This window comes from Plectrocnemia conspersa, unplaced genomic scaffold (genome assembly GCF_051122295.1).
Source record: "Plectrocnemia conspersa isolate PC_06_02 unplaced genomic scaffold, ASM5112229v1 ptg000014l, whole genome shotgun sequence".
Lineage (NCBI taxonomy): Eukaryota > Metazoa > Arthropoda > Insecta > Trichoptera > Polycentropodidae > Plectrocnemia > Plectrocnemia conspersa.
Genome location: NW_028277178.1, coordinates 16,539,460 through 16,565,626, shown reverse-complemented (window position 1 = coordinate 16,565,626; position 26,167 = coordinate 16,539,460). Strand labels below are relative to the sequence as shown.

Here is a 26,167-nt window from a genome sequence, read left to right as displayed (position 1 = left end):
AATTGTATTATTTATGCCATGGCGAATTCGATAATTTATATAGAGAAACGTCGATATATTCTTCGGCTTTGCCGGAAAAATGAAAAATGACCCAGCGGTATTGAAAAGCGGCATGTACGTTTGTTTGATAAGGCAAATGTTTTTTTACGTTGTACGTTTAATAATTTACTTGTATTAAAAATATTTATTTTTTTGGCCACTGCAGAAAAAACATTTAAATATGAATCTGATTACAAGTAAAATGCGATTTATTATTAGCACTTTATTTATAAATATTGATGGCTTTAAATGTACCTAAATTTGCCATCTTCACTATAGGACATGGTTTCCCAAACTATGTTCCGCGGAACACTGGTGTTCCGCGGAGCTGAAATAGGTGTTCCGCGGAGCTGAAATAGGTGTTCCGCGGAGCCGAAATAGATATTTCACAAAAATTTGGAGTAGATTAAAAATAATATTAGACTGCTAATACATAAAAACTGTTTATAAATCTGATAAAAAAACTTGAAAATATATGTTAAATATTCAACATTGATGTGTACAAATTCTGGAGGGAAAAGTTTCATATGTCAGTGTTTGTTATGAAAACTGTATTTATGGGATGTCAGTTTTATGCAATTTCTTTGGTGCCACGAATGCCATTTTTTACACGATTAATTTACGCAAATTCACTTGTACGTGATTTTTATACAAGATTTTTCAATCTTAGGATAATACTAATTTATTGCGTTAAAACAGGATTGGGTGTATACTTTTGGAAATGTAAATGAATTAAATAAAGTTTGCATAAAAATGAATTGATTTTCTTGTACATTAATTTAGTCTGATTGCTACAGATTTTTTACATTTTGCAAAAAAAAAAATTACAGATTTTACATATTATTCAAAAACTACCCATGGATCTTTGGTTGAAAACAGGAAATTTGACGAAATAAAGGCCAAATACTTTTACTAATACGTCTACATCGAAGAGGAAAATAATCCAAAAACTGTGATTTCTTCAAAATCGAATAAAAAACAAGTGTCATCTATAAACAGACCAAAATGAAAGTACGATGAAAGTTATTTAAATTTTGGATTTACGTGTATTGGCAATTCAGATGCTCCTGATGCAATGTGTGTTTTGTGTCAAAAAATACTCGCAAACAGTTCTTTGGCTCCAGCTAAACTTCGAAGGCACTTCGAAACGACACACTCTGATTACAAAGGAAAAGACATGCAATATTTTAAGAGACAACGTGACTCACTAGAAAAGTCCAAATTTCAAATGATTACAATGGCTGAAACTGAAAATGAAATGTTTCACGACGCATTAAAGATATTTCTACTAGAGTTAATTCGTCGACTTGGACTTTGCAGTGAACATACATTGCAAATGGATGAATCTACAGATGTCGCAGGACTAGCCGTGCTATTGGTATTTGTTCGTTACGCGTATGATAAAAGTATTGAAGAAGATTTACTCACGTGTGCATATCTACATGGACAAAACTACAGGAGAAGATATATTCAACTGTATTAATGATTACATTACAAAAACAGAGATAGGCTGGGAAAAGTGTATTGATATTTGTACAGATGGTGCTCGTGCAATGGTAGGAAAAATGAAAGATGTTGTATCACGTATCCTGAAATTAGCTACAAGAGCTACTGGCAGTCACTCTATTTTGCATATGCATGCACTGTTGACTAAAAAAATTTCCACAAATTTAAAAAATGTTATGGATGAAGCCGTGAAATTTTATCAAATTTTGAACAAATCCTTACTGGTTGATACATCTTGCATATCTGGCAGATATTTTTACAAAGTGCAATGATGTTAACTTATTATTAAAAGGAAAAAGTATTACAATTTTTAATATGAGAGATAAAATTGAATCTTTTGATAAAAAAAATACAATTTTGGATTTTATCAGTTGAATCTAATAATTTTTATTGTTTTCCTGTCTTGGATGAATGTTTAAATGAATTGAATTTTCAAGTTGATAAAGAAATTTCACAAGTATTTTTAGAACATTTATATAACTTGAAAACAACTCTTTCGGAATATTTTCCGAAAACTAGTAAGGACGATTCCTGGGTTCAGAATCCATTTTCCGTGACAGTAAAACCAGTGAGCTTAAGCGCAAGGGATTAGGAGAATTTAATTTAATTAATTAATGACTGATTTGAAACAAAAATATAAAAATCAGCCATTAAATGATTTCTAGGCGAGTCTGACAGAAAAGTTCCCCAATGCGTCAAAACAAGTTCTGGTTTGTTTACTTCTGTTTTCCACGACGTATTTAGGCGAAGTGGTATTTTCTAAATATATTGCAACAAAAACAAAATACAGAAATAGACTCGATGCCACGGCAGATATGAGAATACCACTGACCAATATTGTGCCTGATAATTTTTTTTTGTATTTTAAGAACCTAAAATCATTAGGAGAGTCATTAGGAGTTTTATTTATTTGTATTTTTTGTTTTTATTTATACATTTTTTGATTTTATTTATACTATTATGAATTACCCAACCTAAAAAACAAGCTAAGTGTTCCACCAAAATTTTTGGATTTGCCAAGTGTTCCGTCGCTGAAAAAGTTTGGGAAACCCTGCTATAGGATAATAAAATCTCATGAATAACTTTAACATTTTGTTCTTAGAAATCAAGTAGTAATTAATTCAAATTTGGATAGGAAAAAAACTGGGGACTAATCAAAAAAAATTATTCTCACAAATAGATAAGGCTCCATTTTATTTAAATACTTTATAAAATTGCAAAGCTTCATTTGGTCGGATACGATGCATCTACACGAGCTTTCAAACGGACCGTGGGTGTTTCGTACAGATTTTACTTAAGTGATTCGAATGGATCGCAATCAATGAGAGTGTGCTTTTCGTGAGAGGGTCGATATGGAATTGTCCCGCAAGGGCTACAGCCACAAGGGGGTTCTTTTGGCCACCCATGGTTGAATTAACGTTTTTAATTCTATCGTCTGGACCATGGCTATTATAGCACCTGGCGGCTCGAGTGCAGGCACTTCGCCTAATGGCACTCGTCCTGTTTACTCGGGATAATCTGGTGCCATTCGCGTTAGTAGACGCTTTGCGGCATGGAAACGCAGACGCCTCCTCCTTTTATGGTAATTAATCACCTTAATTAACTATTAATATACACGCGCATATTGTTATAGCACCTACACAGTAAAAGTATGTTGATTTTCATAGTTATGGTTAACGTTTCTCAGGGCTGTATATGCATTAAATCTATACATTTTTACGTAGGTACTAAAAACAAACAGCTTTCCTTTTTCGATTGTTTCTAATAAAAATAAAAGCGTAAGTTGTGCACATCGCAATTGCTCAGCTTCTCTTCATATTGTACATGCATCTTTGATATATAATTCTTTATGTATGAAGTATTGATACATACTGAAGCGCTTTGAGCTAACGCCTTATGTTACATCAAAAGTTTTAAAACAACAACGGTAATCTATGAATATCGAATCCAATCTTGAAGCAAGCATTTGAAATCGAAGTTGCATCACAAGCCAATTTAGTTCTTCTGCAATGCCTTTGAGCTGCAGACAAAGATAATTATTAGTCGATCCAATTCGAAAGCACGAATATTAAAAAGGTTTTCTTATATAAGGGTTGTAGAAAGATGATATCGTGTGTTTGTAATATAAATTTTAAAATTTACAATGGTTCTAATCTCAGTATACGTTTTAAGGTTTCAGGAGATTGCTACTAAATTAACAATAATACTTTTTATTAACTACCTAGATATGCGTCAATTAGTTCGGGGAAACTAAATCAATTAGAAAACTTCAGACACAATAAAATTTGAGGAACGTGAATTTTCCGCGGTAAAGTGTTGATTTTTATCAATGGTCTAATGTTATGCCTAATATACTGTTCGATCTAAAATAATTATTGTATAAAGCCCATAGATCCGCGTGAAGCGCAACTATTTTATTTATAATTTTTATATTAGCAGACTTAATAACTTAATCCACTGCGATGGTTTTACACAATTTTATTGCTTTTGACGGGAATTTTTTACTTCTGAGAAGTGATAATTGTTTTTGCGCTCTCCTATTGAGCAAAATTCGGTTTGAATATTCTTTGATCAGTTCATAGTAATATTGGTATGATAGCTATAATATTTTTAAAACATAGTGTAATATCGAAATGAATACAAAATATGGAACAGTAGTGCCAGTTATAATATATTTTCGCTGATATAAATATATATCTACTAGTGAAAATGTATTTGGACTTCACTAGCGAAAATATAACTGCACCGAAAAATACACATTCAATGTAATTATTTTACATCAACAAATTAAAAAATACTTTTCATTTTAATTCTTCACAAATTTATATACATTTTAAACTAATTCATTTGATTAAGGAGAAGGAGGAAATCTTTGTCCAAGTTTAAACATTTTTCTAAAATAAAACCGGTATAATATAAAATAAATAAATAAATTTTATTTTATCTCTGATTCAATAATCAGAGCACAAATAACAAAAGATTTCTGTAAGACTATGTATCTACAATAGACTTGCGACCTCACTTGCAAGAACGATGACCGAGCGGCAGATGACGTTGCCGATATATAACGGTCTAATCTTTGTACATGGTTATTTAATGTCCACAATGTCTCTATTGCTAATTCTTTATCTCATAAAAAATCCTTGAAATCGTTCCAAATGTTGCACAGTTTGCTTTTATGTGAATATGGATGCGTGAATATGGACCGAATCCAAATAAAGAAGTTTATTTAAAATAAATAGCTTATAGATATATTGTAGTTCCTAAAATCAAATGTTAAGTTGCACTATTTTATACAACACGTTTCCTATTTATACTATGTATAATTTGCAGTACTGCACTTTGTTACATAATGACTGAAATCATCCGGAATTGCGGATTAGTGCACGCTCGATCGCCGGCTTATGCAATATTTTTAGGCATTCCCAAAGGCCGAAGCGACGGGTAAGTGGATCGTCGTGGCAGCCTGCGCCAAGCCGCCTATAAAAATGTAGTGTGTACCGGAGCGTTGCAACGGAATGAGTTTCATAAATCAGTCGCGCCCAACAATTACCGCGGAATAAGTCGGGAACGCTCGCGCAGCCAATATGGGAAAGTTGGATGCGGCTAATGGCGCATGAACTGAAATACGCGAATCCAATCCGAGCCGCATGCATACTATACGCGACGGGACGATTTTCGAGAGCGCTGCCAGTTGTTCGCAAACTTTTTAATGCGAGCACCCTCGCAGCATCAACGGCGGTGAGGCGATTAAACACTCAGACACCCCGAGGGCGGCGAGCGGGTTAAATTTAAGTAAAGGCTTAACGCGGCGGCATCTCGAGACGCTCGGGGTGTGATGTGTTGCTCAAACTTAGGGTCGCGTTTACTCCAACAATGGAATGTGTAAGCTAATTTTCGTTGGCAATCTTTAATACAACATTGCATGATAAGAACGATACAATGTGATTTTTTTAAACTTTACCCACCCCTTTCTGATATCAGGGAAAATAATATCACGCTTTAAAATATTTTTAACTAAAAGTGCAATCTTGTAGATTGAATGTTCTACTTTAGGTTATCATAACTGCTTAATAACATTAAGAGACAGAAAGTGGTGGTTTCAACCAACTGCACAATTATTAAGATTTAAAAAAATAGCTCAAAGATTTCAATAGTATTTGTTCTAGAGAGAAAGAGAAAAATCCTTCCACACTATAAATGAAAAAAACTGAAAAATTATATTTACACACAGACTGAATTTTGGGTCCATTTCAAGAACTCAAATACGACATTTTTTTATTTGGCAAAAAAATATAATACCAAACAAATAATAATGTAGAATATCTACATAGCAATAGATTGATAATCAGCGTATAATTTTACATCAAAATCTAGTTATCGAATATTCGTTGCAAAAATACTTTTCTTGTATCGTAAAAGTGACTAAAAATACTTTAATAAAAACCTTAAATGCTATTAAATAAATATAAAAAAAATACTTGTATAAAAATGTTTTTTTGTTGTAATTTATTTATTTATTAGGTGTTAAAATAATGCGTTGCAACGAAGTCAACACAATCAACAACTACTATGTAAGTAGCGAGTCATGAGACTGAAATCAAAGTATGAAAATTGGTGACACTATGCGCGATCAAGCTCGATTTTATTTAAAAAATCTGTTAGTTAAGGAAAATCTAGAAAAATCATAAATATATAATAATCAATAATTACGATCTACCAGATACGACTAAAATCACTTATATAATATTTGAATCCAGGTCTTTTAGGTATTAGTCACCGATTTAACCATTGTTTAATCGTACTGGTTATAATACTGTGAAGTCAAAATCTGAGCTTTAAATGAATTTAATATATAGTGATTAATATTTTTCGGTTATGTTTTTAAATAATATATTTTGTCATTGAAGAAGTAATGATATATTGCGGTGTTTCTAGTTATATATTTTTTTCGATATGCATGTTGGTGCATAATCAAGATCTGTTTACTGTTAATAGTAATTTAATTCACCAAATAATTGATTAGGTGTTTAGAGAGGCGATGTATTTAATACATTTATTATTGTATGTGTACTCAAACGATAATTTTATGTGATGAGCAAGCGTTGATTAAATACTAAGTATTCAACATTTTTTAGTAATAAAATAAAAATAAACACCCATAGAAGTGAATGACTTTCGAGAGACCTGTATAAAAAACCTCAACTAAAATTCAGCAGATTGTAACGGCCTTAATAAGTCGTCAGGTATAATTAATTGAGCAAAGAGCACGTCGTGCACTTTCAGTGTGGGTCTTAGTCGTTAACTCTAGTGCGCTCCTAATTGCAACCGAGTGCACTCTTGAAAAATGACATTCTCTTAAATTTGGCCGATGATTAAACACGGACGGGACATTTTTTAATTAGTCACTAATTTGCAAGGGGATTGTAGAAAAAACGAAAACACTCGGTTCAATTACGCGGTCGATAATTACTCTAATGGATGTGTTATAAAATTTTCACTGGATGATATCGCTAACTAACACTACAAACCGTTAATTGGCCACGAGGTAATGGTGTGTAATTTTTGCTTATGTTTCCTAAGGTGTGCTAGGTGCCCATGAGACACGTAGGCGATCAGGTTGTGGGTGGATGACGTCATTGGACGTATTATCCACATGGTGACTTATGTGTCTGGTGTAGGGCTACCAACAGTTTTTCTGTAATGCCAGGAAGATTACATTTTTCATCATGCCAGTTAGCTTGAATAAAAAGCTATAATGTCAAAATTGGTTATGTTAGAAGTAAGATTATAAATCGTTAAAATAATCGGGTTTCAGATGAGGTTCACATAACATCAATTTATAAAAATCATCAATGCAAGATAAGTATATACGACCAAATCAAAGAAAAAATGAACATTAAAAAACGTAGAAAAATAAATAATTAATCGCAATGTCGATAATTATATATTGTTCTTAGAATTTATTTTTTCAAACAGTGAAAATAAACGTGTTCCATTGGGAAATGCCTAATAAGTATATTACTTTATTCGCTTAGCGACATTCGAAGAATAAAGGTAGCTAATAAAAATCTTCAATATTTTTTCATAACAACTGTATAGAGTTGTCAACCCTATTATTTTGCGTTGCAGCGAGATGTTCCTTAAACGTTCGACTTTCGATGATAGGTCAACGTGGGGGCGTATCGAACTTTTAAGACTTTGTATATAGTTAAAAAAAAAAGATTACCGATATCATTGAGAATAAACGACCGAATCCCCCGCCGCTTTAGAATAGTCTTAGTCGTTTGATCTTAAAGGATGAGACGTGACAAATCGCTTTTTTTATTATAGTCAAGATAAATATAAAACGGCCGTTAAACGAAAAAATTGTGAAACGGTTGTGTACCTATAATATACATATGCTTCGACCTGTGTCGTTTTAATCATTTTGCAATACGTCCGTGTGGAGTTTGTGTAATACTTGGTTATTTCTGAGCAGAGAGATCCTTGCATAGTGGCGTATCGAATTCCACACAAGTCGAAGACCACACAATTGCTGAGGGAATTCTTTATTTTTCCACATCTGGGCCTTCAGCGGTAATTCATCATCGGCTCTGACAGAAGAATGGTAACTGATTCGAGAAAAGATTTCGAATTGCGAATACGGTAGTGTAGAAAAAAGCTTGCACGTGTGCATATACATATATCTATTGCCATATGGAAAATTTGCGCTTAGAAAAAATGAGAATAAATATTTAATTTGTTTATTTAAAAAACTACATACCATGAACATCTACAATAATAGACGGTTGTCACAAAAAATATAACTACATATCTTAATTAGGGGTAAACTACAAAATTAAATAAATTACCAAATGTTCTATCTTTACGGCATTTTATTACAAATATAATCATTACTCATATAATAAAACTACATATCTAAATTAAGGGTATGAGATTGAAGTATAATAAACAACGTTTAACTACATAAAAAAATAAATAACTGAATGTTTCACCTTTACAGCATTTTATTACATATATAACTATTACGTATTTATGACTGAAAAATAATACATACAAGATGTGAAAGTTCTTGGATGCCCATATAAAATATACCTGGTAATAAAAATCCAATTACAGTAAAAATATCAATCATTATTTTTGTAGCGATTTTTATACATAAAATATGTTTCTCTTTACTTAAAAATCCATAGTAATTTTAGTATAAAGAACCACTATAAGTGAATTAAATATAATCATAAGTAGATAAACAAGGCTATCGATTGACAACCACTGTTTTAAAATAGCATAATATGATAATTTTAAAACAAGCGAAAGAACACTCTCTTTCATATCAAATCGACCTAAGTATTTCGTGAATAAAAAAATAGTCTTGCGTAAAAAGTAAAATTAAAAATAAATGTCATAAAATAAAACTAATTTCAACCAAAATTCTTATGCCAAAAATGGATAAAATTCCATGTTTAATTTAGACTGATTTTTCTATAAAATTAGGGATTTTCATTCTCTCACTTTGCAGGGAAGCCAATATCGCGAGAACACTATATAATTTGGATTGTAAATCTGCCTTGAAACTCAATTTTGGGCTGGTCACTCACTATTTAACTTACAATCTGTGAGCTACACATCTAATATAAGATACAAGCCTATACGAAGTTTTACAACTCGTTCGGTCGACGGGAGAATAATCTTCTCGTTGACCGACCTTAAGAATAAGCTGATTTCTAGCATATGAATCATAACTTTGCTCACATGGATAGCTAGCATATGCTGCTCACTGATTTCAGCTTCACTACATTTGAGCTGCATTATATTTAAGCTAAAGACATTTTTATACAGCAACGTCAACGGGTGATGCTGTTACTTTCAATCCAGACAACTAAGGACACTCTCTCTAATGTCGACGTGGACAGTTAATGGCTTAAGAGAGGAAGTAATGAATTTGCTAAGCAACCTTTATGAGTTCTTAGATTTATTAAGTTACCATTCACCTAAACGAAACCATCGCGAGAAAGAACAACTAGTTACAGCGATAACTCAAATTTTTAAGATGTGTTTGTAAAATGACTGAGTTAATTGCGAGATTCTTTAAGTTAAAAGAAGCTACTGCTAAAATGTATGTAGGGACTTGCAATAAACATGTAAGGTAGTGTTTAACATAAAGAAAAGATTGAAACGCGATATATTTGCAATGATATACTCATTTAAAAAAATAAAAACTTTTTTAATACGTTTAAGTTAAATTGGCTTATTATTAAAGAATTTTCAATATTTAATATGTACCACCTAACTCGGTTTTACATCATCATCAAGATCCGTAAGATTAGAAAATTGTATAAAAATCACTAATTTCGATCTCTCAGATACGATAGAGATTCGAAAATATTAAGGTACACATGGAATTTGAACCTATGTCTTTTAAGTCAAAAGTCAGCGACATATACCACTCGTCTACCGTGCTTTTGATACGCGTTAAACGATCGATACAATTTAAACGGTTATTAATAGATAAGGCTATCGGAAACTGCGCGCGTTGGGCGTCGAATGAAAGGACAGGCGCAAGATTCTATGGCAGTGAAATACAAAAATATTGTAGTTTTGAAGTTCACTAAATGTATTTATGACAATTTCTTGTAAAGTAAATAAAGAAGTGTTAAATGTAAACATTTTCCAAATAAATCTCAAATATTTAAAACATATCTTTAAATGTTAACGAAGTTTTTGGTCAAAGTCTTAAAAACTCTTCTAACATTTTAGATATTGTAAAATATTTTAAAAATGGTTTGAAGTTTTTTGATTAAAACTTTTAGTGAATATTTATGTTTTTTAGGCAACTTAAGTGAGACAATATTAAATAATTATATATTCCTGCTACGTGGGTAAAGATCATTTATATAATGCCGTGAGAACTCTAATGAACTATTGTATATCACACACTGCTTTCTTATATCGCTTATATCACACATAAGGCTACGCATTTATGTTGTACAATACGAAAATTTTAAATTCAACTTTATAATGACATTATTACAGTGCAGTACATAATTCTAATAACTATCGTTACAATCATACAACTGTAATTAAATATTTTGTCAATTTAAAAGTGTTTTTTTCAGGTTTAATTTGCTACTTCTTAATTGTTTATGCTGCATGTATTATATTATACCTATCTAACCTATTTTTAAAATAGCAAATACTTGGTTCGGACCAGATGTATTTTGCGATGTTACATAATATCGTTTTACACATGGACTCACATCAAGCACTGGAGGTTGTACGTTTTCTTCCCCTGGCACGTAGTAAAATTATACGGAACATTAAATTTATTGCCATAATAGGTTTTTCCTGGCTGGCTGACACGTAGGCTGGCCTTCGAACGAAACACATCCCGATAGGCTTAAGCGCAAAGGTCGTCAGATTTTCGATGCGAGCATCAGATTATAATGCGCGGTGACGCAATAGCATTAATGGACTTTCAATTATCGCGCCGTCGCGTCGTGTCCGAACATTTTCTTTTTTCGCATCTGGAGATGAGATCATTGTACCGAGAGCTGCTGCGATTGCGGCAATACCTGTCTGCACATAAATGGCAACCTCGGCGAGAGTCATCGACCGGTCTGGTCTTTAAGATTTTTTTTCGTCTGGCGAATGTGGGTCGATCTGCATCTGAAGAAATGTTAAGGTGGCCATTATAGTGTCAGCGAGTGCCATCTAACTGGCGCCTGTCAGAGTTTTAGAAGCCATATAAGGGACGAGAGAACGATCGCTTATACGGCCAGAACGTTTTCGGTCAGCGATTTCATGTCCAAATTTGGCACAACATCATCGCGAAGATAATTGTGTTTATGTGTGTATGTATTTAAATTTATTAGAACGTAGCACGTTGAGAAACGCTCGAAATTTATACTGACACGTGTTTTTATGTACATATGCACAATATGTATGTCATGCATTAAATACAAAATGTATCGTTGCTTTATCTCTTTATAATTAATTGCTTTGCGATAATAAATGCGTTTCATTTATTAATTATGACAGACACATTTATTACGTATGGTATTATTTAAATATATAAATTAAATGCTGAAATTTTATACTGAACATTGAAGGGGATGTAACTTCAGGAAGGCTAATAACAGTCAACTTCTATCGAGTTGATGGAATGATAATCAGATTTTTTCCACCATCGAGCTTTCTTTGAGCGTCGATTAACCGTGTTTTTAGGGTGAACTATGCCTGGGGGATATTAAGAGTAATATAATTATTTTTTAAAGGCGTAATTCGTTCTGTACATCTAGTTCGATAACCTTAATTTTTAATTAAATATAAAGCGACAATTTATTATATATGACTAATAGAAGTTCAGTAATTTCACGTTTACTTTAATTAAAATAAATATGTTCGTTATACAATTTAATGAATTAGCGCAAGACAGTGGAAAATTAAAAGTAACGCCATAAACAATTATGATTTATTGTATTTTTTATAGTATTAAATTACGATGCATAATTAAACATTTCGTAATTATTGGCTATCGTGGTTCGTGCGCAATACCGTCTAAGAATGAGCTCATAAAAGTTATTAGACGAGTAATTAAAATATTTTACTTTCAGTTCTTAAATCGACCTGAATACCGACAATGGATTGTTTCTGCTGTTTTATTTAATGGGTGCTTTTCGACACTTTACGGCGAATTAACAGGGGAGTTCGGGTGTCATTCCTTTGAACTTTGGCAAAGCTTTCGGCAAAGCCGCGTTGCAACGTGACAACGGCGAAGGGTTGCACTTTTGAAAAATCGCAAAGCTCGGGTCGCCGATAAATAAAAGTCCCGGGTGGCGCGTCTCTTAGAAACGCTTATTAAAAAGCTGCAAGGGTAAAAAACAAAAAAAGTGAAATAATTATTCGGCAGATAAATGCAGCTCCTCAAAGATTGCGCGCATTGTGGCAGAGAGCCTATATTAATGGAGGACAATTATAACAGGCAATGTGTTTTTTGTAGGACAATGGGTCTAGGGTAGTTAAAAAGTTTCGTTAAGACGACATCATAACCAGTGGTGTAACAAATTTATACTGAAAAAATAATATTACAAATACGACAGAACGTTTCTGTCGTATATGTCGTATATGTACATCATTTATTTCAGTCTAACAAAAGTGTTTTATAGATCTTTTAAAAATAAAAATAAATTAATATATGTATGTGTATCATTTCTAATTACACATTTGAAATTTAACTTTTTTCTGGCCATTTCTGGAAATCGTTTTTTTAGAAGTAATGTTTTTTATATATTTTTTAGCTAGAATAAGATAACTGTTTATATTCGAAAAAATCACAATTATGCTTTCTTATTTCTCGAAAAATCTTAAGGTTTCTCGAAAATTTTCATAAAATATGTTTTTGCTAAAAATTTAATTTATACGAATCTTTATGGTTAACAACTATCTGGCGCAGGGCCGGAAGAGATAAATAATATTCTTGGAGAAGGCGAATACCCATCTTAGGCTATTGAGGTAATAATGATGATGACAATTTTTAAACGGTATACAATCACTGTAATTTAAAAAACATGTAGTGGTTTTCACAGCTGCGTTCAAATGTGATCCGATTAACACTCCGAAAACATTGATTTACGATATAAGTTTAATGATCGACTCAGTTGCCAATCAACAAAAAAATAGGAATGCAGAGATCGATGATATTGTAACTATTGTATTAATAAGTCTTAGGGTAGTAATAAAAAAAAATTCATGTAATATAATTCATACGATAAGATGTTTTTTGCGCGATACAAAATAAAATAGTATGTAATAAAAAGTTATTTTTTATTGAGCATGCATAAAATATTGAAGGAATAATTTTAATTTTTTTAAATTTTAATTTTAATGTCACAAATTAATATGTATGTACTAGTGTGTTTTAATAAAGTTTTCATCAATTTCCCCAATATAATTTACATGCATTAATATTGACCCAAATTATTGTAAATTAAATCAGTAAAAAGATTTTCTACATACAAATATATATAATGTAATAATAAACATTCTTTAGAAACTAGAGTCAATTTATTATTTTTAAAGAAATGTAAAACATCGAGAAATGAAAAATACTAGGGAAGACGATAGAAATACCTGAATTAAAATTAAGAAATATGATTCTAAGCTTTATCCTAAAATTAGATCACTATGATTTAAAAAAATAACTTATATATTTTTGTTATCATTGCAATTCGTATACAACTTTGTTTAAAGTGTACAAAACATAATAAATAACAATAAAATAAACATAATAATTACTAAAATATATTTTTTATTGCAATGTAATAATAATAAATAAATAAATTTTAATAGTTTATAACTATTTTTAAATACATAGTGGTATTTTATTTAAATATAAAGAAGATAACAACTAACTCTTAAAATTTAAGGAAAAAAAGTATTATGGAATTTAAATTTTAAAAAGGGAGTAATACTAATTAAGGTATGTTTTAGTATATATCTAGAACTATTGATATGTGTGCTTTTACCCCTAAAACAATGTGTGCTTAATGATTTTGATTTAAATTTTATGTTATCTTATCGTAGTCTTTAATATTTGAGATTGATGAGTTAGAGTGTTTACGCAAAATATTTATAGTTTTTTTTTGGTGTGAAAAAAAAACATATTATAAATTGCTGATTAAGAAGTTCATAATATGTTTCTATTAAATAATGGTATAAAGGTCACATATCAGCAAACACTTTCCAAAACGTGTTAATTAAATTTAAGATGGAAGTCCAGGTTTTTAAGTCTCGATTTAAATTTTACATTACTGATTGATTACTGATCGTTTGGTTTATGCAGTCGTTAAAATAGCTATGTCGTCAGCTACGTATAGAAAGAAAGGGGAGGAGGTAAGTATTGAGGGTAAAATACAATAAACTAGCAGCTTTTTTCTTGAGCACTACACCACTGGACACTACAATTATCACGAATAATGCGGATAAATCGAGCGTCGTCAAAAGGGCAGAAGGGAGAGAGAGAGAGAGAGAGAGTTGAGGGCCGGCGCTATTGTGGGCTGATAAGCGGGACAATGGGCTGCGATAGCATCTGCACCGGAACGGCGCTCCGTCCCTCACCTTCCGCCCTGGGCGCCCCGAACAATGGGCGCGCGCCGCGACGACAATATTTACCGCGATAACCCCCGAATAAGTCTTCCATCCACCGTGAAATTCCCGCATAACGACCGCATATCTGCCCCCGACGCTCTTTAGATGGCCTGTCCACTCGGTCGGTAGAGGCCATAAACGTAAAACATTCTTACACTTAAAAATAACTGGCAAAATTGAAGCGCCAGAACACGTACAAGTGCATTGTGGATAGTTGCTAGGGCGTAGCATTCAAAGGTCATGAGATATCACTGTAAAATGTAGACCTTTTTCTATTCGTAAAATGACTGCGCCCTCATCAAAATCCTAGTAAGTATGCGATATCAAACGGATGACAATAAATTTTGTACAGCAAATAAAAAAATATTGTCTTTCGCAATAATTGTTGTATTTAAAACAAGCAGCGTGCTTTTTAAAGATGTTATTATTTTAAGTATGCAAAAAAAGTTAATATATACTTTAATAAGCCATGTGCCGAGTGATCTGGCATAGCGCGAGGAGTTCTTCGATAGCTCATTAAAATAATAAAAAAACTGTTTTTCTCCTTAATGATGAGAAATCAAAGACATAAGGCGACTCACATATGGCGTGAATTATAGCTTAATTTAAATTAAATAAGTATTATATATAAAAAATATAAATGCTAGTCTCGCTTACAGAAGGTAATGCAATTTAATTCCCGGATTAGTCTAATGAACCACAATTATATTAAAAATAATAATCTTGGAAGTTTTACTCTAAATTAGTTAATACAACTCTACTTTGAATACGACAGTTCCACTTTATCGCCAATAATTTTAATCAAAAATAGTTCAAAATAACTATGTTATATATAACCAAAATCAGGCAATGGACTTTCGTGTAACAAATATTTTTTTGCAATTTTTCCTTTTTAGAAACATTCATGTTAGATTACTAAATCGTTTCATTATTGCTGTTCAACTCCTCACACCAATCTTTAAAACGTTTGAATTTTAAACCACCGCCACCGATGTGTTTGAATGTTTGGTTGATTTAGACTATACTAATATTGATACGTTTTAATGGTTTGATCAGCAGTTTTTAAGGCGCAATTGAACCCGCGGAGATATTTACATGCTCTTGCTTCAAAATATTAAATATCTAAAAAATAAAATTTTATATTTTGTTTTGCGAATGTGTAATGTATGTATAACATATTTAGTACTTTTATAAGAAAATATTCAATCCTAATAAATATGTTTGATGGTATTTTGTATGTGACAAAGAAACACTCAGAACACAGCTTTTTTGCCGCTATTTAAAGTCATGAACCTAAATGAAAAATTATTCAACTCAAATCAAGAGTTGAATAATTTGTGATAGCCCAGCAATCAATTTTCCTTAAAGATATTGATAATATTATATTTTACATGCTTCTCTAGCTCATTTAAAATTTCTCACTTGTCGAAAGATGAATGACTTTTATAGACAGTATTAATTAAGAAAGCGTTTCAAATTGGGTCTGGTTTTAGGATTTTAAAGATTTTTGTACAAGCAATTTATTATTTTATTTAAAATGATTTTAAATTTCAATAAATTTTAATTGATAAATAGTCAGCTAAAAACATATATATTGTAAAAATTCTCAATACAATTAGATGAATTGATACAGTACATTTGGTATTTTTGACAAGGATAATTGTTAGTGATTTTAGTGTGAAATAAGAGCTAGAAAAACGATTGCCAATGCAATAATGTGTGAATTTATTTTTAATAAATTGAGAAATTATTCATTTACAATTATTATGGCACGACACAAAATCAGTAAAAGTAATCGACAACTGCCATTAAATTTCAGTGAAAACAGCAACCTTTATTATATCATTTTTTATCCAAAAGTCTTTTTGAATCAAAATGACTGACGTAAAAAAGAAATAATATGTACTCTTAGAAAAATATTGCTTAAATGCTTTGATTAATAAAAGCATTGAAAGCTTAAAATACTATTTTTGACGTTTCATCTAAGAAAAATTCTATAAAAAGTATAAGAAAAGTTGCCAGTAAAAGTAATATTAATGCATAACAATTTATCGCTTTTCTTGAAATGCTTTTTGAAAAATACATTAAATTTTAGTAATTTACCGTTATTAAACCCATAACTTCTTATTTTCTGAGTCACTTTGCTTCATAAATAGATTTTATCGAAAAGTTTGCGTGAATTACAATTTTGAAATATACATATACGTATATGCTTAGATCGAAAAACATATCTCGACTTTCCAATGCCACTCTAAATTGTGAGTAATTAATCATGCAAATGTTATACCAAAGAGCAAAGTAATTTAAATAAAATAGCAATATGTTTAATATCTCTTATGGTTTTGTATTTTTAATTACATTGCTATAAATATGAGATTGTGTTATCATATTTAATAATTAAATGCCACATTTTTATCATTAAATAAAAGGCGTATTTTTTCTACTTTTGTAGTAAATTTTTTTGCAAATATATTATTTAACTTTATAAAAACAAGCAATATTTAATATGATTATTTTATTATACGTAACCAAAAAGCAATAAATAATTAGGATAATTATAAAACCGTAATTTGCAAATTGATTATTTCATTGTCATTTACATAGTATTTTATTTAGGTTTATATAATATATGTACGAAAAGTATGTTTATGTATATACCAATTTCACAGACGCAATAATGAAAAATTATTAATAAATCTCAAGCGGATTTGAATGTATGGCATTGAGGATCGAAATATTGTATTTTACCATCGAGCTACACTGATGGAAATGTAACCTAAATAGCTATTTACTGAGTCAGTTCGCTTACATATAAAAAGTTTAAACCAAAGTTAAAGGAGTTTATTACTTCTCAAAACATAATATGTGAACAACAATCGGGATTCAGAGAAAAGCATTCCACTGAAACTGCATTACAAGTAGTGATAAATGATTGGCTGTTGGCTAAGGATACAAACAAAATCATTGGAGCAGTTTTCTTGGATTTCAAGAGAGCCTTCGAAACAATAGACAGAAAAATAATGTTAAAGAAATTGGAGAGTATAGGTATAAGTGATATAGTTTTAAGATGGTTTAATAATTACTTATATAAAAGAAAACAAAAAGTTAAAATAAATAATGTATATTCTGAAGAGAAATTAGTGTTTTATGGAGTACCACAAGGGTCTAAATTGGGACCATTGTTATTTGTTTTGTATATTAATGATATAGTTAATAACGTGAAAAAATGTAAAATTCATCTATTTGCGGATGACACATTAATGTATTGCATAGGTGATAACATTAAAGAAATTGTAAATAATTTAAATAATGAATTAAGTATATTAGAAATATGGTTAAAGAATAATGTACTTAAATTAAATGAGAATAAAACTAAATGTATGTTTATAAATTATAAAAATGTGTTATATAATAGTACCAAAATAGTAATAAATAACTCTAGTATAGAAATAGTAGATAATATAAAATATTTAGAAGTAATTGTTGATACAAAATTAAATTTTAAAAAACATTGTAATTACATATTAAAAAAATTAGTAGAAAAATAGGTTTATTATCTAGATTAAGAAATATATTAAGTATAAATACAAAAAAAAATTACAATAGTAAAATATTGCCCCATTTTAATTATTGTGCAACACTATTAAATATGTTAAATAAATTAGATAAACAAATGTTGCAAAAATTACAAAATAGAGCAATGAGAGTAATCTTAAATAAAAATAGATTAACTAATTGTAAAAGTATGATTGATAGATTAGAATGGTTGAATGTTCAAGAAATATTGAGTATGAATGTTTTAGTATTTATATATAAGTTAGAAAATAATATGTTACCAGAATATTTTAATAAGTATTTAATAAGAAATAAAGATGTACATAAATATAATACTAGAAATAGAGAAAATTTAAAGACAATTAAGTATAAGAAAACGAGTACGGCTAGGGGAATTATGTACGGAGGTTTTGATTTATATAATAGTCTTCCAAGAGAAATCCGAAACAGCAAAAATATAACGGGTTTCATAAATGGAATAAAAAAACACCTTCGTACATATAGAAATAAATTATAATATTAAGACTTTATTATTGTATATTTTTATTTTTTCTTTCTGTTATGAATTTTTTATATATTTTTATATATGTTTACTAAATTTGTTAGATGTAAAGATTAGCTATTAAGCTAAATAAATTAATAAAATAAATAAATAAATAAAGTATATTTTAGCACTATTTCAAAATAATGATAAACATGCAGAAATTCGCTAATTTCGACATGAAATCAATTCAATTTATATTATTACCTGTGTTTATACTTTTGTCTGAAACTAATTGATCAAATACGATTATAAACAATAACATAAACTATCTATTCAACGCGAACGAATGTTGTGGTTTTAAATGATTTGATAATTCAAATGAATTCTCGTTGTTAGGTATAAAATAGTGAGCAATATACGATACATACGACAAACATATTTTATTGAAATAAAATTACTCGTTTCATCCTCGTGGAATGAAACGATAGCCAGGCTATTCGACACATTCCCGGCATTCTGCTAGAAGTCATTATTTCAATTAAAACTGGAGATCCTATCGATAACGCGACTAATGATACTAGCACTAATAATTAAACGCTATGCACTTGTGCCATAATGTACGTATAATGGAATTTTGTCGATGTTTTGCTTTTAGAATGTGATATTAAATTTTGCACGAAATCTGCATACGATGCGAGCCGGTGACCGGTGAATTGGACCGCGACCACACGAGTCAGGGTTCAACCGATCGTCGCATAAATAAGCTGCAAAACGAAGCAGATAATGGATATTTCGTACGGGGAGTTATCGCAGGAGGGATCGATTTACGACCAGAAAGCCGTCAGAGTGGTCCACCGTCTCTTTTCAGCTTATTGTCTCGTCGGAGGCCATGCAGAACAATGGGGGTGGCTTGTACGGTTTTAGACTGCATACTAGAACAGCCTCGCCGAAACTCTTTGTTTCCGACATCGAGTATAAAAAAGGAAAAAATCTTGATTGACCACTCTGTTTCATTTTCGTAGTATTCTATGTAGAGTTCTGCGGTTGAATTAGGAATTAAAACAGTGGCTGTAACTGGAATGGAATGCTGATACAGTCTGCGCCGGCAGTTTCAGTGGCGTAACGGAAAGTACAGTACTGGCGCTACAGTAGCCGCTCAAGAAAACTCTTGTATCCTGGATAATGTTACGGAACAGTTCTCCTCTAGTGGGCAATAACGCCACACAATAAAAGCTTACACTTAGATATGTCTTATGTTTCCTACAAGCGTCGAATTGAGGTAAACGTGCGAATGGTCGCCGAATATTTTAAAATATACTACATACGGGATTAATTGTGCGACTAGACTCTCGGCTTATGGCAAACTTTGGTAATTGCTAGTCATAAGTCAGACTCTGTAACTTTAAAGCAGATTTAAATGTTTGAAAAGAGCGTAGGTATGGGTCTCGAGAGAGAGAGACGTAATATGACAAAGAACAATGGCGAAAAATACATAATAAATTTTACAGTGAAACTCTTTGCAAGTTGCATTTATTAGAGCTTATTAAAAATATAAAATTACACAGTCACCGATAATATAAATATAAATTAAATAAATAAATACTTGATGCATATATAAATTTAATAAATAAAAACGTTTAAAATATAGTTGAGATGAAATTAACTAATCTTTTTAATCATGTTCTCAAAACAATCAATATTAAACATGATTAATGATGATAAAAATAAGTTAGAAAAAGTATGTAGTATCTACTTATTACATCTATTTTTTTTAAGGAAAAAATCTTATAAAGACTTCATCGACTTAAACTTCTGTCACGGAGCGAGGGGAGAACTCATCAAGGCGAGATTACCTCAAGGAATACCTATCTGCACGAGGGAAACTTCAAAACATTATCTATTCTTTCACTGCTCGGTCTTGATATAAATGCTAATAAAGCGGCCATTATGACTAAACTTTAGTTACTTTTGTCTCGAAATTGTCTCATCAAATTTATTAATATATTTAACGCGCATAAAGGCTAATTTATACGTTTATTATAACTTTGCGTTACGAACCAGCATCGATCCGCGTGTCCCCGAAGATATGTATGTACATATGTAAATAAGGAGGAAAAATTCTAGACTCTTTACGGTCGGTTGAAGTTGTAGCCAATCTGTTTGTTATGGGGATAAACGTCTGCCACGGCAGGGTCAGAAGGACCTCGTTTCGCCTGAGGGACCATGCAAACAAAAAGGTGTCTGGTCGCAGACTACTGACCGTGAGCTTCCTGAACATGCGAAATTAAAAACATGCGTTTCGAAAAAACATATAAATTTAATAAATAATATCATTTTAACTACAGCAATAAATAAAGAAATTAAATTTCATATAATCATCAGGAAAAAATATAGATTGAGATGTCAAATATTTTCTTCAATATTATTTCTAAATATTTCCAATACTAAAAATGTCAATAATATAGTCATTTATAAATATGGTTTATTTATTCTTATAATCTTTATTTGTAATTTGACAGGCGTAAGTCTAATGCGTTATAAGGGGGCAAAACTCTACAACCTGAGTTAAATAGAAAATAATCCTTACTACAAATCTTAAATTCTGTTTACTGAAACAACAAAAACTCTTGTACAGAGAGCTCTAGCGTCATGCAATCCACTAGAGCTCTCTGTACAAGAGTTTTTGCTTATAATGTCTATATATAATGTCTGTCACTATTTTAGCTTGCATCCTCATATCCATTATGCACTATGAAGGCTTAAGAATATGTATTTAACTGTCAAAGACAGAATGATGAATATTCAAATCCCGGGCAGAGTAAATTAGTAGTATAATATATGTTTAAGTAGTAAATTACTTGTATAATTTATATTTTCAAATAGTAAATTAGAAATATATTATAAATTCAAAATGTATTTCTATTTGATTTATTATTTACATTTTCTAACATATTATTAGGAGGATAGACCAGTGGTATAATCAGTGACTAATATCTAAAAGACCTCGGTATAAATCCTATAATTACTTTGTATTTTTCCCTATTTAGTAGTCCTAGCGACAATACCAAAAGCCAATTGTAATTTCATAACATAAATATTTAATTTTTACTAATATTTGAATAATTATATGCGATTCTTACAAAAAATGTTTTTTAATATATAATATTTTTACGGAATATATTTTTTAATATCTAGAGCAACGCATACTATCGTCCTTTGTTAAAATACTATAATAAAAGTAGTAAATTAATTTAAAACTAACACAATCAATAACTAAAACCTGAAATACCCGGGTGTTTATCATTTTTTATGATGTCTGAAGGATCGGAATTCGTAGTTATTATATAGCTATAAATATACTAGGTTTTTTGATATTTTTTAATCTGTGATTGAAAATTAAAATTAAATCAAGCTAGGTCGTGCATAGTAAATTTTCTAAATAGTCTAAAGCTATAATTAATAAAATAGATTTTGATTTTAGTCTAGTGTTTTACTAAGTACTTTGTAGTTGTAATGTTATAATTGAAAATTTACAAAATAATTAAATATATAAGAATAAAATAACATGATATATAAAAAAACCATTAAGGATCTATATTATATATCATTTAAACAAACAACTGACTAAAATCATATAAAACTACTAATAAATTAAATACAGAGCGTTTATATAGAAAGAGGTATTTCTGAAATTCATTTGATAATAAAGTAAAAGTGAAATATGCAAAAAAATATTTTATAATCCAAATAATAATATTATTATTTACTCAACAGTTTCACTATAAATATACTTTCTAAACAATGAAATTTAAAATAATTTTAAGTTATTAAAAATATAACGTTACTATAGATATAATTGAATTAAACAAAAAAGAGAGACAAACAAAAATAATATTTATAACCAAAAAAGTCGAGTGTCCGGTATTTAAACACATTCGCTAGCTGCGGTAGCTCACGATAGCGAGACCGTTATTAAATAAATTACAATGATAACAAAGTGAAAGTAAATACAAATTTTAATTAAGAATTTATAATTTTCATAAATTTTAAAAATATCTAAAAATAACTATTATAATGAATTTTATAATTAATGAGACATAATATTTTTTTATAAATAACTGTTAATTAAGGTTCATATGAAATGCGACAGAGAAAGCAAGCGATTTTGGTATGCTCTGTTCTCAATTAGGGGAGAAAATGAATGAAAATGTTTTATTTAGTTGTTGCTTAGGTGGCATTTTAATAAAATAATATTTATGTAACTCGCGACACCAATATACAAAAAATATTTTTTTTTACAAATATTATTACGATCGTCTAGACTTGAGTTTTAAAAGCAATTTTAATTTCTTTAGAAACAAAATTAGACCGAACAAAATGGATTTAATTGTTTTCTTCCGTATAAAGTTTACGTGTTTTGCGTTACGCGATTATAATTTGAATCCCGCTTTTTAATGATACTACTTTCTCATATCCCCACTAAAAAACTTAGATGGAAATATATATTCAATATATAAATACTTTAACAAAATACAATACGATCAATAAATAAATAACTATGCGACTCATTTAGGAAAATCGTACGTCGTCATCGTTCATTGAACATTATTATTAGTTAAAACATACAGACTTTTACTCAAGACCACTTTGCGCCCCCGACTTATTTATTTATAACACAGAAGCGTAACACAAAGTTGTACAAAGGTTTACACGCGAACATGACAATTGTTAAATTCAATGCAATTTATGATACAGTGTGCGAAACATTTTAGTCATTTAGTACGTAAATAAGCCCTAGTCGAGATCAGATACATTCTCCGGCTCTCTTTAAGTGTGTTTGCTCTAACAAATCCCAATGGAAAACACATAAAGAGAAAAGTTCAGACAGCGTTAGGGTTCAAGAATATTAAGACCGCTGGGAAATATGTGAAAGTCTTAGTGCACACATAATGGCACCATTAATTCTCATTTTTTTATATAATGCGTACGTTTGAATACGCAAAAGAATACTTATAAGATAAAATAATCAATTTCTATCTGCTTAATAGTCTGTAACAAGTATATTAGAACGATGCGTTTTTGGTACTTGAATCGTGATAAAAAATATTTTTATGAAATGCTCGTATTAATGACATGTCGAGGTATATTTTCGATTCTTACATTCGCGTTTATGCTGAGAATACAAGTGGGGGTTGGTCTCTAAATCGGAATTTGCCGCAAGTACCCGACGCTGGCTTCTGGGACGTTTAATTATTTCTGCGGGGAACGATGGAAAAATGCTCGGTATGCGGCAATTATTCGCCCGCGATCTTCCTTCTCGGGGGTGAACAGCGTGAAATGGTGAGGTGGATTCACGATGGAGCAATACCAGTGGCGGTCAACATTTTGACTTTAAAATTATACGACTCAAAACCCTCGCATTCCTCAGAAAAACTCCTAATGAAAATATATTTAAATAAATATTCAATATAAACTCAACGTCTAGACGTCGTAGCGTAGCAAATGAGAAAAAAATATTTTTTAATATAAAAATAGATAAGAATATAAAATAGTTACTGACACCTGGAGCGGTTTAATAAGAAACCAATGAGTACTTAAGTTTGCTCCACAAAGTGTACCCCACAGAAAACTGATATCCTGTTGTGCTCCATTGCCTAGATATTCCTATATCCACTAAGATGGTAATAGCTTGCTATCCTTTGGCTGCATGGCCATTATTATATCTATCAGCGCCGAGATGCAGACGAGGCTTTGAAAATATTTTGCGATCAACCAGCTAATACAGTACATAGTTTTTTTTTAATCGCCGTTTCAATGAAATGCGATGTAAATGTATAACCATCACAAAATATATTTAAATTACGTGATTTTTTATAAATTACTTTATTATTAAATACAGATAGTAATATTATTACGCTTGCGGTAGCAAACAATCGGAAAATCATTGTTATCATCCGTTTCCTATCCGCGTTGCGAGGCAACTGGGATAATGTGCGGTTTTGTGTGTAACATGTTGCTCTTTATGATATTCAATGTTACGATAACGGTGCCTTAATTTTTGCGCAAAACGGCGCCCCGACGCCGGTCTGCAAGGCGCCCGCGGATATTGTTCCACATGGCGTACAACCTCCTAACAGCCCTAGCATAAATCAGCATGAGTTGTGGCATGTTATTAAGATTACGCTGAGAGTCTACAGATGGGAATGAGGAATGAAGATGCCCCACTTACCATATTCATTTTCAATTAGTTTAATATTCCGCCTTAAAAATACTAATCGATGTTTTAGTGAGAAGGGCAGTGATACACATAATATTTCAATTAAATCTCTGCTCTTAAAAAGTACAATAACATTTTATTTATATACAATTCTTATACATCTATTTTCAATGCATTTATTACAAGTTATATTCCTACATATTGATACTATAGTATTTTCATAATAAGTTATCAGTTAAACGGCTTAAATTATTTTTTCCCATAAAAAGTATAACATAATTATAAATATGTTTTCACAGAAAAAATATTATTCTAAAGCGCTTTCAAATTAGGATCAAAATAACGTTTTTCTTTTTAAATAAGGTTTTCATTTTACAAAAACCTATTACTTTTATTATACTTTTAATCACTTGTTGTCCCTTATACAAATAATATGTAATCGTGATATTTTTATAACACATGCAAAGATATACATTTATAATATAATAAGTTAAATATAAATTATTAAACTATTTGTATTTAAATCAGTTAGACATGAGCTACATTTTTTACTGTTAGTTACATATATAAACTCTTTGTTAACCTTTTAATGCGTACAAAGATATTTATTTTAAGAAAAGTACTAATTTTTTATTTAAAAAATAAATAAATAGACTTGGCACCAAATGAAAAAATATAAAATTAAATAACACTTTTATAAATAAAAATATCATATAATTTTTTCCCTATAAGCAGCTATGTTTGATAAAACTGAATGTAACTTTAAGTTCCAACAAGCAACTATGTTTGATACAACAAACATATAGTATAAAGTTATTATTTTTCGGTTATTTCTCAACCATTTGAAAAGAGCTAATATTCATCTGATAAAAAAACCGATAACCATCCCACAATTCCGAATAATTTATTACTGTAATTTAGTAGAATATTTAAAAAAAATAATCCATATGCACTTTAAAAAAACTTTGGAAAATTAAAATATTAAGATACAGTTCTGCTTGCATTAACACATTATCGTAATAGTTTTACGGAGCACATATGCGCTAATTTTATAATGAAAAAAATCAAGTTCCTTAATGTTAAGAAGCGATATTATTTCAATAAATAATGAACATTCGATACCGCGTAAAATTTTAGCTAGATTTCTTTAGGGATGTTTGCTCGGGCCTTTCTCTTTATCTTGTATACGAACGATATCTTATAGTTAGAAAATACTG

The 26,167-nt window shown here is 30.4% G+C and overlaps 1 long non-coding RNA gene across 1 annotated transcript; it reads left to right on the top strand.

The window, feature by feature from the left end:
- The first annotated feature begins 315 nt into the window (after positions 1-315).
- Positions 316-2,330, top strand: LOC148226369 (uncharacterized). The gene is made up of 2 exons (XR_015812253.1): positions 316-376; positions 421-2,330. It is a non-coding gene; the product is annotated as an uncharacterized LOC148226369 (long non-coding RNA).
- The last annotated feature ends 23,837 nt before the right edge of the window (positions 2,331-26,167 follow it).